Source organism: Salvelinus namaycush, unplaced genomic scaffold, assembly GCF_016432855.1.
Source record: "Salvelinus namaycush isolate Seneca unplaced genomic scaffold, SaNama_1.0 Scaffold138, whole genome shotgun sequence".
In the NCBI taxonomy this organism is placed as follows: domain Eukaryota; kingdom Metazoa; phylum Chordata; class Actinopteri; order Salmoniformes; family Salmonidae; genus Salvelinus; species Salvelinus namaycush.
Window position 1 is genome coordinate 130,563 of NW_024058097.1, and position 12,640 is coordinate 143,202.

The 12,640-nt window shown below is 44.1% G+C and overlaps 1 protein-coding gene, 3 non-coding genes and 2 pseudogenes across 5 annotated transcripts in view; all 6 read left to right on the plus strand.

Moving 5' to 3' along the window:
* Positions 1-12,640, plus strand: part of LOC120036514 (piggyBac transposable element-derived protein 4-like) — a 140,825-nt gene that overhangs the window by 40,574 nt on the left and 87,611 nt on the right. The gene's annotated exons all lie outside the window — the stretch shown is intronic.
* LOC120036550 lies at positions 142-204 on the plus strand. Its single transcript, XR_005474554.1, has one exon. It is a non-coding gene; the product is annotated as a small nucleolar RNA SNORD29 (small nucleolar RNA).
* Positions 826-897, plus strand: LOC120036555. The gene has a single exon (XR_005474559.1). It is a non-coding gene; the product is annotated as a small nucleolar RNA SNORD30 (small nucleolar RNA).
* LOC120036541 lies at positions 1,214-1,340 on the plus strand. Its single transcript, XR_005474545.1, has one exon. It is a non-coding gene; the product is annotated as a small nucleolar RNA SNORD22 (small nucleolar RNA).
* On the plus strand, positions 1,844-1,918 carry LOC120036531 (annotated as a pseudogene).
* On the plus strand, positions 4,186-4,259 carry LOC120036579 (annotated as a pseudogene).

A 12,640-nucleotide genomic window follows, 5' to 3' on the forward strand; every position in this document is an offset into this window, starting at 1 on the left:
AGTACCCCACTTCCCTTTATAGTGCACTACCTTAGACCAGGACCCATGCACTATAAAGGGAATAGGGTGTGACTTTGGCTGCAGGCATGGTCCCCTTTTGGCTGGCCAACTGTACAAGATGGCTACCGGGACGTGCTACAGTCCCAAGGATGACAAACTAGCTCACTTTGAACCGATGTGAAACGACATGAACTACTGAGTGACTGTAGCTAATGCAGCGGTTGGTCATCGATTTCTCCATCATCACACTAATAAAATGTTTACATTTCATTCTTCAGGGTTTGAGTGCTGTGGTCAGTGGAATTTCAGCGTTGGACTCCAACATACTGGTAAGTTGTGGTTCTGAAACTGTCCTAAATGGCACCCTCTATAGTACACTACATTTGACCAGAGCTTTATGGGCCCTAGTCAGAAGTAGTGCACTAGAAAGGGAGGTCTTTCCCAGAATAACAATCGTTCTCTGCAACCACATGATAAACCTTTTGGAATCTCGTTTGTCTGACTTCCTGTTGATGATAAATGACCTGACACCCTGCAGAGTAAAGAACCCTCGCTTGACTGTCTTGTTGCAGCCTAGTTTCACGTCCTCCATTTTGTCTTACAGTTGACTGTCCTGAAACAAGATGGCTGTTCTGAGCTGCTCTAAGCTATGCAGGTAAGGATCCATCCAGTCTAAATGTATATTTTAACACCAGTGTCTTGTCCTGGAAGTGGTAGTTAAAACATTCATTAAGTTTATTGTATAGATATCTACACAGTGTTGCCAACTTTTACTTGTACAGTTTAGCTGAACGCAACATGTTTGAGGGATCCCGTCCTTCTGCTGAACATGATGAATATTCTCTTTGGAATCTCGTTCGTCTGAACTCCTGTTGAGAAAAGGAATAGCTGACTTCAGCAGAGGGCTACGTAACCTGTCATAAAGGCTACATATGTTATGTCTAACTACCTCCATGTGCCTGCCTGGTATCTGGTCCCCACCCAGACTTTAACCTGAAGCATATGTCTTTGTAGGTTCTTCTGTTTGTGGCTGAACAAGGAGCCGTGATGCCAACTAGACTGGTGAGTTTTGGTTAATGAGTACGTTCGGTAATGAATCTAGTCCTTGTATCTTAAACAGAGCCTCTGCTTTAGTCACAAGCTACAACCAGTCTAGTATTAACTGACTGTAGACAGAGTGAACGGTTGATGTTTGGTAGTCGTGGTGACTGGCTCCTAGTGATGACACCCGCACGTGTCTTACGCCCTGCGTTGACGACAGAACCTGAAAAGGTGGACCCACTGGCGTTGCCAGGGCAACAAGGGGACAGCTGGTTGGGGTTACCAACTGTCTGATGGGACCAGAGACTCACACAATTTCATTTGGCTTTGCATTGTCAATCCAAAATGGCTGCCATTTGATTTAATATGTAGATGGAGAATCATTCATGAAATGCTAGTAGCAGCACAAGTGACTGGGGTGGATGGGCCACTCAGGATGTAGTCAGTTTATTTACGTTTTCTTGCAGTACCATCAATACAGTTTAAGCAGGATTGAAGTTAGAATACTGACTTCCAAATAACTAGTGTCCTGATGTAGTACAGGGCCCTTGTCTGCACTTTCCCATATTTAGTCTCTCAGGGTGGTAGTGCTGGTCTAGGATCAGTTGTGTTACCTCCCCAGCTGATTGGTTACCCCTCTGATCTATCAGACAATAAAGCAGTATTAATGTAGTGCTGTTCAGCATGTTTATTTGGACTCTCCTTCAGGTCCTGATGGTGGTACCAGACTGGTCACTAGAAGATGCCTGTTACTGAACTACCACAAGGTGTGTATGATTGACTTTACTTATGTCCTTTATAATGTAGAAGGGATGATTTCCTGTTACCGCCCCAGTCTGATGTTAAGCTGACTGATTGGTTAGTGAACTGATCTATACTATAGCAGTGAGGTCTGGTCCTGAGGACCCAGAGGAGTGGTGGGTCCCCAGGATTAGATAATGCTGTAGACTGATCTAATGTCTGACCACTAGTTCTTACAATACCACTTAATTCTCCCTCAACTCTCCTCCCCAGTTGATGTCCTTGTGGGTCTGCAGTCTTCAGGAAGGTGTGTATGATTGTGTTTTTACAGCCTCTTCACTCACTGACCTTTAACCTCTTGCACTTGCTACAAACTCCACCTACCTTCTACCTACTCATTAACATCACTGAGGGAACTACAAATACCATGGACTCTTAACTACAGCTCACACCCACGACATGGAACATTCTGGATGTATGTGATGAAATGACATCCCCAGTTGGTTGGCTTCTGTCCGGTGCTCTGTGGCTGGCATCAACGCAGGTTTCCCATCGGTCCTCCTGTGGGTTGGGCAGACACTGACAAGCCTGCTTTTCTGTTTTGGGCAGGGGTAAGGTGGGCTGCCTGCCTGGAGGGAGGGTGTCTGGGTGGGGAGCTTGTAGCCAGACCTTGGACTACTGGCTGGATGGGTGCAATGACTGAACCCCCTTGGTCTGATCTCGTCTCAGAATGCTCTGCATATAGTCTGCAGTACCTAATGTACTTCTGCATAATGTTTAATTTGGTATCTGTTCCTTCCAGGTCCTAACTGTTCCAGCCTGGCCACTGGAGAACTGTTGCTGCACTACCTCAAGGTGTGTAGGATCAACTTTGATCAGTTGCCATTAATTTCTGTCCTTTATAATGTAGAAGTGATTTCCTGTTACCGCCCCGGTCTGATGTTAAGCTGACTGATTGGTTATTGAACTGATCTATACTCTAGAGCAATGTTTCACAATCCTGGTTCTGGGGACCTAGATGTAAGGCTTCGTTTAGACACCGCTCAATTCTGATCTTTCACTAATTCGTTTTGAATAATCAGACTAACCCTAATGTTGACTGCAGCTATTTACTCAGGTAGCTATCAATATAAACTTCATAGACATAATGTAAATGTTATTGGTGAAACCCTGTTTTCCAAATACCCTGGTATACCACCCAAGCCTAGTTCTGGGGGGGGGAACACTTGTTGACAGTTTTGGGTCCCCAGGATTAGAATACACTGCTATAGACTGATCTCATGTCTGACTACAAGGTCTTACAATGTCACTTCATGCTTTTCTACTTTCTCCCTCTAGGTTTCTGCCCCCCTGGTTGAGGTCCTAGTGTCTGCAGTGTTTGGAAAGGTGTGTGACTTTTGACAGCATTGTAACACTCCACATTAAGCATTCTGGAATGTTGTAAATGATGAAGCTTGTACCCTAACAGCCCAGTCTGGTGGCAATCCTGTCCTGTGCTCTGGGCTGGATAAAGGTCTGGCCTCCCATCGGCCCTCCTGTGGGTTGGGCAGACACTGACAAGCCTGCTTTTGCAGGGGCAGGGGTAAGGTGGGCTGCCTGCCTGGAGGGAGGGTGTCTGGGTGGGGGCTTGACCCCAGACCCTGGACCACTGGCTGGATGGCTGCAATGACTGAACTAGACACTCCTGATCTGGTTTCAGAATGCTCTGAATGTAGTCTAGTAAAATAAGATTGGTTTTATTTGGTTTTAAAACTGTTCTGTCTTTTTAGAGCTCGTTGGCTGCTGAAGTGTTGCTGTGCTGGTGGAGCGGGAAGGTGTGTAGTGGGAATGACTTACGGTTCCAGTATTATAATACACTGAGTATAGAGGACATTAAACCTTCCTAATATTGAGTTTGCCCTCAGAACAGCCTCAGTTGTCTACAAGGTGTCTGAAAGCGTTCCACAGGGATGTTGGCCCGTGACACAACTGTGGGTTGGCATTGGAGTCAAGATAGCTGGATGTCCTTTGTGTGGTGGACCAGTGTTGATACACATAAGAAACTGTTGCTCTTGACAAACCCAGCAGTGTTTCAGTTGACACAAACCGGTGTGCCTGGCACCTACCATACCCCATTCAAAGGAACTTAAATCTTTGTCTTGCCCATTTACCCTCTGAGTGGTACACAATCCATGTCTCGTGGCTTAAAAATCATTTTAACCTGTCTGCATCTACACTGATTTAACAAGTGATGTCAATAAGGGGTAGCTTTCACCTGGTCAGGTTAATGTATTGTCCACTTGGTGTATACGTGTTGTAATGGGAAAGGGGGGCAGATCAATATTAGGAAGATGTTGTTAATGTACTGTTGGATGTTCCTCTTGGATCATCACACTTACCCATGCAGTTTTTATGAACTACATACTCTGACGTGATGAGTCATCATTACCGCCCCAGTCTGATGTAACGCTGACTGATTGGTTACTCTCTGATCAAGTCATCTCAGACCTTGTGTATTGGTCCCTACAGTATCACCAGGGTTTAATTCTCACCCTATTTTCCCTCTAGCTCTCCTGTTGTACACCGGCAAGCCCTCTTGCATTCCTGTTTGGTCAGCAAGGAAGTGGGAGGTCTCGTTGGAACTGGGGAAAACCAGGCCAAGTCAATTCAACCCCATGACTGTTTTTTGATGTGTAAATAAATCTACAAATTAATGCTTGTCTAATTTTTCTTTCTCGGTGGTAGTAAATCAGACTTGGTGAATTTGGCCATTTTGAATGAACCATGTGGTCTGAAATCAATACTGAACAATGTGACATTTCCTTCATATCATTATGTAGTTATTCTAGGTGGTTTTAAACATGCACATGTTACGGGGATTGACATTGTTCACTGGCTATAGAAAGTTGACTGAATTATTTTAAGCCGTTGTGTTTTTGGGAGGAATTTATTGTGAGATGCATGTTTCGTCATGGAGTGTACTTTAACGATACGGTGGGACAATTTTATAGCTAATATATGGAACAGACTTGGTTTACACTGATATCAAAACCGCTAAAGATGGTGGTTTTGATATCAAGCCCGAACTGAGATGCAGTGCCGTAGACCGCTGTGCCACTCAGGAGCCCAAAAGTATTCTAGACCATTTCTCCCTCTTGCTGCATTTAACTTCAAACACAGATTCAACCACAAATACTTGGGAGGTTTTTCAATGCCTCGCAAAGAAGGGCATCTATAGGTATTTCAATATATATTTTTTAAAGCAGACATTTAATATCCCTTTGACCATGGTGAAGTTGTTCATTACACTTTCGTGTATCAGGAGCAGATAGCGTCAAAGTAGTGGAATGGGGTAGTGGGTTTTTAATGAGTGTAGGGTTAGTTGGGTCTTTTTTCCCAATTTATTTTATATAATGGATTTATATTATAGTCCAGTTGGGGGCGGTAATGCAACATACTGGATGCCAACCGCCGTTAAACTCCAAAGAAGAAGTAAACAGGAATTTTTTTTTTTTTTTTTTTATTTAACCTTTATTTAACCAGGTAGGCAAATTGAGAACACGTTCTCATTTACAATTGCGACCTGGCCAAGATAAAGCAAAGCAGTTCGACACATACAACAACACATAGTTACACATGGAGTAAAAACAAACATATAGTCAATAATACAGTGAAAAAATAAAAAAATAAGTCTATATACAATGTGAGCAAGTGAGGTGAGATAAGGGAGGTGAAGGCAAACAGATATATGTATAAATAAATAAAAATATAAAAAGGCCATGGAGGCGAAGTGAGTACAACACAGCAAGTAAAATAAAAACTAAAAAAAACACTGGAATGGTTGGTTTGCATTGGAAGAAAGTGCAAAGTAGAGACAGAAATAATGGGGTGCAAAGGAGCAAAATAAATTAATAAATAAATACAGTAGGTAAAGAGGTAGTTGTTTGGGCTAAATTGTAGATGGGTTATGTACAGGTGCAGTAATCTATGAGCTGCTCTGACAGCTGGTGCTTAAAGCTAGTGAGGGAGATAGGTGTTTCCAGTTTCAGAGATTTTTGTAGTTCGTTCCAGTCATTGGCAGCAGAGAACTGGAAGGAGAGGCGTCCAAAGGAAGAATTGGTTTTGGGGGTGACTAGAGAGATATACCTGCTGGAGCGCGTGCTACGGGTAGGTGCTGCTATGGTGACCAGCGAGCTGAGATAAGGGGGGACTTTACCTAGCAGGGTCTTGTAGATGACCTGGAACCAATGGGTTTGGCGACGAGTATGAAGCGAGGGCCAGCCAACGAGAGTGTACAGGTCGCAGTGGTGGGTAGTATATGGGGCTTTGGTGACAAAACGGATGGCACTGTGATAGACTGCATCCAATTTATTGAGTAGGGTTTTGGAGGCTATTTTGTAAATGACATCACCGAAGTCGAGGATTGGTAGGATGGTCAGTTTTACAAGGGTATGTTTGGCAGCATGAGTAAAGGATGCTTTGTTGCGGAATAGGAAGCCAATTCTAGATTTGACTTTGGATTGGAGATGTTTGATGTGGGTCTGGAAGGAGAGTTTACAGTCTAACCAGACACCTAGGTATTTGTAGTTGTCCACATATTCTAAGTCAGAGCCGTCCAAAGTAGTGATGTTGGACAGGCGGGCAGGAGCAGGCAGCGATCGGTTGAAGAGCATGCATTTGGTTTTACTTGTATTTAAGAGCAGTTGGAGGCCACGGAAGGAGAGTTGTATGGCATTGAAGCTCGCCTGGAGGGTTGTTAACACAGTGTCAAAAGAAGGGCCAGAAGTATACAGAATAGTGTCGTCTGCGTAGAGGTGGATCAGAGAATCACCAGCAGCAAGAGCGACATCATTGATGTAAACAGAGAAGGGAGTCGGTCCAAGAATTGAACCCTGTGGCACCCCCATAGAGACTGCCAGAGGCCCGGACAACAGACCCTCCGATTTGACACACTGAACTCTATCAGAGAAGTAGTTGGTGAACCAGGCGAGGCAATCATTAGAGAAACCAAGGCTGTCGAGTCTGCCAATGAGGATGTGGTGATTGACAGAGTCAAAAGCCTTGGCCAGGTCAATGAATACGGCTGCACAGTATTGTTTCCTATCGATGGCGGTTACGATATCGTTTATGACCTTGAGCGTGGCTGAGGTGCACCCATGACCAGCTCTGAAACCAGATTGCATAGCGGAGAAGGTGTGGTGTGATTCGAAATGGTCAGTAATCTGTTTGTTGACTTGGCTTTCGAAGACCTTAGAAAGGCAGGGTAGGATAGATATAGGTCTGTAGCAGTTAGGGTCAAGGGTGTCCCCCCCTTTGAAGAGGGGGATAACCGCAGCTGCTTTCCAATCTTTGGGGATCTCAGACGACACGAAAGAGAGGTTGAAGAGGCTAGTAATAGGGGTGGCAACAATTTCAGCAGATAGTTTTAGAAAGAAAGGGTCCAGATTATCTAGCCCGGCTGATTTGTAAGGGTCCAGATTTTGCAGCTCATTAAGAACATCAGCTGACTGTATTTGGGAGAAAGAGAAATGGGGAAGGCTTGGGCGAGTAGCAGAGGGGAGGGCAGTGCTGTTGTCCCGGGTAGGGGTAGCCAGGTGGAAAGCATGGCCAGCCGTAGAAAAATGCTTATTGAAATTCTCAATTATAGTGGATTTGTCGGTGGTGACAGTGTTTCCTATCTTCAGGGCGGTTGGAAGCTGGGAGGAGGTGTTCTTATTCTCCATGGACTTTACGGTGTCCCAGAACTTTTTTGAATTTGTGTTGCAGGAAGCAAATTTCTGCTTGAAAAAGCTAGCCTTGGCTGTTCTAACTGCCTGTGTATATTGGTTTCTGGCTTCCCTGAAAAGTTGCATATCACGGGGGCTGTTCGATGCTAATGCAGAACGCCATAGGATGTTTTTCTGTTGGTTAAGGGCAGTCAGGTCAGGAGAGAACCAAGGGCTATATCTGTTCCTGGTTCTAAATTTCTTGAATGGGGCATGCTTATTCAGGATGGTGAGGAAGGCATTTTTAAAAAATGACCAGGCATCCTCTACTGACGGGATGAGATCAATATCCTTCCAGGATACCCCGGCCAGGTCAATTAGGAAGGCCTGCTCGCTGAAGTGTTTCAGGGAGCGTTTGACAGTGATGAGTGGAGGTCGTTTGACCGCTGACCCATTACGGATGCAGGCAATGAGGCAGTGATCGCTGAGATCTTGGTTAAAAACAGCAGAGGTGTATTTGGAGGGCAAGTTTGTTAGGATGATATCTATGAGGGTACCCGTGTTTACGGAATTGGGGTGGTACCTGGTAGGTTCATTAATAATTTGTGTGAGATTGAGGGCATCAAGCTTAGATTGTAGGGTGGCTGGGGTGTTGAGCATGTTCAAATTTAGGTCGCCTAGCAGCACGAGCTCTGAAGATAGATGGGGGGCAATCAGTTCACATATAGTGTCCAGAGCACAGCTGGGGGCAGAGGGTGGTCTATAGCAGGCGGCAACGGTGAGAGACTTGTTTTTAGAGAGGTGGATTTTTAAAAGTAGAAGTTCAAATTGTTTGGGAACAGACCTGGATAGTATAACAGAACTCTGCAGGCAGTCTTTGCAGTAGATTGCAACACCGCCCCCTTTGGCCGTTCTATCTTGTCTGAAAATATTGTAATTGGGGATAAAAATGTCTGAATTTTTGGTGGTCTTTCTAAGCCAGGATTCAGACACGGCTAAAACATCCGGGTTGGTAGAGTGTGCTAAAGCAGTGAACAAAACAAACTTAGGGAGGAGGCTCCTAATGTTAACATGCATGAAGCCAAGGCTATTACGGTTACAGAAGTCATCAAAAGAGAGCGCCTGGGGAATAGGAGTGGAGCCAGGTACTGCAGGGCCTGGATTCACCTCTACATCACCAGAGGAACAGAGGAGAAGTAGGATAATGGTACGGCTAAAAGCTATGAGAATTGGTCGCCTAGAGCTACCAGAGCAGAGAGTAAAAGGAAGTTTCTGGGGGCGATAAAATAGTTTAAAGGAATAATGTACAGACAAAGGTATGGTAGGATGTGAATACAGTGGAGGTAAACCTAGGTATTGAGTGATGATGAGAGAGATCTTGTCTCTAGAAACATCATTGAAACCAGGTGATGTCATCGCATATGTGGGTGGTGGAACTGCAGGGTTGGATATGGTATAGAGAGCAGGGCTAGAATCTCTACAGTGAAATAAGCCAATAAACACTAACCAGAACAGCAATGGACAAGGCATATTTACATTAAGGAGAGGCAAGCTTAATCGAGTGATAAATAAGGGTCCAGTGAGTAGAGGTTGGTAGGGGTCGTGGCGATCCAGACAGCTGGCCGGGTATATGGCTATCGGTAGCAGCATAGGATGGAGGTCTGTTTGTAGATACCTCGTGCGTTTCCGTCGGTAGGTTCCGTGTAGTGGGGTTTTGTTCAGATAGCAGCCGATAAGACAGCTAACGATTAGCGGGCCTCAGATGAGCGTTCAGGTAACGCCGGGACGGAGGTGCCGGTTGGATAAATCCCTCGGGCAGATAACGTCGGCAGTCAGTCGTGAAGGCCCGGTGGGGTTCCGTATCTGCAGCAGCAACAAAGAAACGGGTCCGGATGGTGATGGAACTCCTCAGCTGGCTAGCTCCAGCATGATTTGAGTTAGCTCCGGGGTCGACGTAAGCCAATAGTCACACGGTATGCAGCTAGCTAGCTGCGAAATCAAGGTGCAAGTGTCCAGAGGCTGCGGTTGGAATCCGGGGAAACTGAGAGAAAAAAAGTCCCGGAATGCTCCGGTCCGAGTCGCGTTGCACAAAAGTGCCGGTAGATTATCGAGCTAGAGGAATAGCTGATGACCGCAAAACGTGGGCAGCTGAAACACCAACGCTAGCCAGCAAACCGGCTAATTTCGGGGCAGCTACAGATTAGCTTCTGGCTAGCTATCGGAGTAGCTTCTGGTTAGCTTTCAGGCTAGCTTCTGAATTAGCCCCTGGCTATCTTCCACGATGGATTTTCAGATTGAGGTAAATAGTACTTATTGTAATTGGTGAAGCGGGTTGCAGGAAAGCTTTTGCAGGAAAGCTTTTGTAGTTGAGTTCTTGGATAATAAAATAAATAAAAGATATGTGAAGAAAAGGTGTAAATATATATATATACAGGACACGACACGACAACACGGAAAAATACGTCTGAACTGCTAAGCCACCTTGGAGTGGAGAGGAATCAAGAACACGTTAGCGTTTTTATTTATACAACAATGGAACTCGAAATTTGACTCATTTAACTGTACAGCATCACATACTTATCCCATGTAGTCTTTAATTCGATTTGGAGATAGGATTTGACTGATAGATGCCATCTAGGTAACGTTCATGTTAGCTAGCTGCTAACAATGGCTAACTCGAACTCTATGGTTGGTTTACACTGATATCATGGACATTAATGTTCCAGTAGTCCCGAAAACCCCCCAAATGAGTTACCTCTGGTTCTTTCAACCATACCTACGGTGGAATCAATCGGGTTTTTGACCATGTAGCGCCATTAACCCCATCTGTTGGCCGTGAAGCACAGGGGTAGAGAATTTGGGCTCACTACAAGGTATGAGCGTTTGCGCTTGAGGCTAGTTTCCCGGACACAGATTGAGCCTTATATTAGAATTTTGGTGAATAACAGGAGAAAAAAGCCGTCCTGTACAGTTCATATTGTGTGCCGTTTAGTACTGGTCTGCGTCACACCAGTCATATGGCACCGATCACATTTTCCTGTCGAGCATAAATTGGCTTTTAGGAGATTCTACATTTTCTGAGATCTGTTAACGTGACCATTATAGCAGGGGCTTTTAATTTCAGTACAAATGCTTCAATTGTGTGACTGTTAGCTGATCTCAAAAGGTTTACGCCTGAATTTACCACAGATCTTGTTTTCAGTGTTGATGTCAAAACATTTTCCCAAAGGATTTGTCCAACGAACCGTGGCGGAGTTGGTGCCCAACAAGATGCCATTACTAACTGCTCTCTATAGCAGCTGGGTCTGGTCTACCTAGTTAATGAAATGCAACACATTTTCCAGCGAATGATAATGAGGTTTGAGACGGATGGGAAACGGGACTGTGGCATTTTTGTGTGATGTATTGTCTCCACCTTCTTGCCTTTTGTGCTGTCGTCTGTGGCCACTAATGTTTGTACCATGTTTTGTGCTGCTACCATGTATTGTTGCTACTATGATGTGTTGTGTTGCTGCCTTGCTATGTTCTCTTAGGTCTCTCTTTATGTACTGTATTTATTTTGAATCCCAGGCTCCGTTCCCGCAGGACGCCTTTTGCCTTTTGGTAGCCGTCATTGTAAATAAGAATTTGTTCTTCACTGACTTGCCTTGTTAAAGGTTAAATAAAAAAATCAGCGCACCCTTTTTCTACATCTATCCTCTTCTAGTTAGTAGGATACAATACCTGTATGTCTCTAGTGGTGAACTGGGATAGTGCAGCACAACACCACTGGATAGATTACCTGTATGTCTCTAGTGGTGAACTGGGATAGTGCAGCAGAACACGCCTGGATAGAATACCTGTATGTCTCTAGTGGCGAACTGGGATAGTGCAGCAGAACACCACTGGATAGAATACCTGTATGTCTCTAGTGGTGAACTGGGATAGTGCAGCAGAACACGCCTGGATAGAATACCTGTATGTCTCTAGTGGTGAACTGGGATAGTGCAGCAGAACACCACTGGATAGAATACCTGTATGTCTCTAGTGGTGAACTGGGATAGTGCAGCAGAATGCAACTGTCCTATAATCTTTGCCATAAAATGGTTCGGGAAACATTTGATCAGGAATTAAGACTATTAGTGTATGCGATAATGTATATAAAAAATACGATTATTGTTATAAAATGCCTTTTATCACTCAGATGGGTGGTATTTTCTGTGGCATTAAAAAGGTTTTAGTCTGACATTGGACATGGTGCCAAACAACCTTTCACCTGACTGATGCATGCTTTCATTAAAGGACAATTCCACCCAAAAACGGTCTTTTGGTATTTGCAAAATGCATCATATGGGGATTTCTGTATTTTGAAAGTTACATATCTTGAGAACTTGATTGTTGACAAGCAAAACATTTTGGGACTATGTTACAACGGACTAATGAAACAAATACCAAAAGATCGTTTTTGGATGGAGTTTTCCGTCAACTGGTTTCTAGAACTCCCTGGAAAACTGTATTTTATGGTATTATTCTGTAGTGATGAAATTAAAACCTTTTCAAGACATGAAGTCAAACTGTTACACACCAACACTAACCATGGTGGGGTGACTGAATTTAATATACAGTTATACACCAACACAAACCATGGTGGGGTGACTGAATTTAATATACAGTTATACACCAACACTAACCATGGTGGGGTGACTGAATTTAATATACAGTTACACACCAACACTAACCATGGTGGGGTGACTGAATTTAATATACAGTTACACACCAACACTAACCATGGTGGGGTGACTGAATTGAACAGTTACATACCAACTCTAACCATGGTGGGATGACTGAATTTAATATACAGTTGCACACCAACACTAACCATGGTGGTGTGACTGAATTGAACAGTCACATACCAACACTAACCATAGTGGGGTGACTGAATTTAATATACAGATACACACCAACACAAACCATGGTGAGGTGACTGAATTTAATATACAGTTATACACCAACACTAACCATGGTGGAGTGACTGAATTTAATATACAGTTATACACCAACACTAACCATGGTGGGGTGACTGAATTTCATATACAGTTACATACCAACACTAACCATGGTGGGGTGACTGAATTTAATATCCAGTTATACACCAACACTGACCATGGTGGGGTGACTGAATTTAATATACAGTT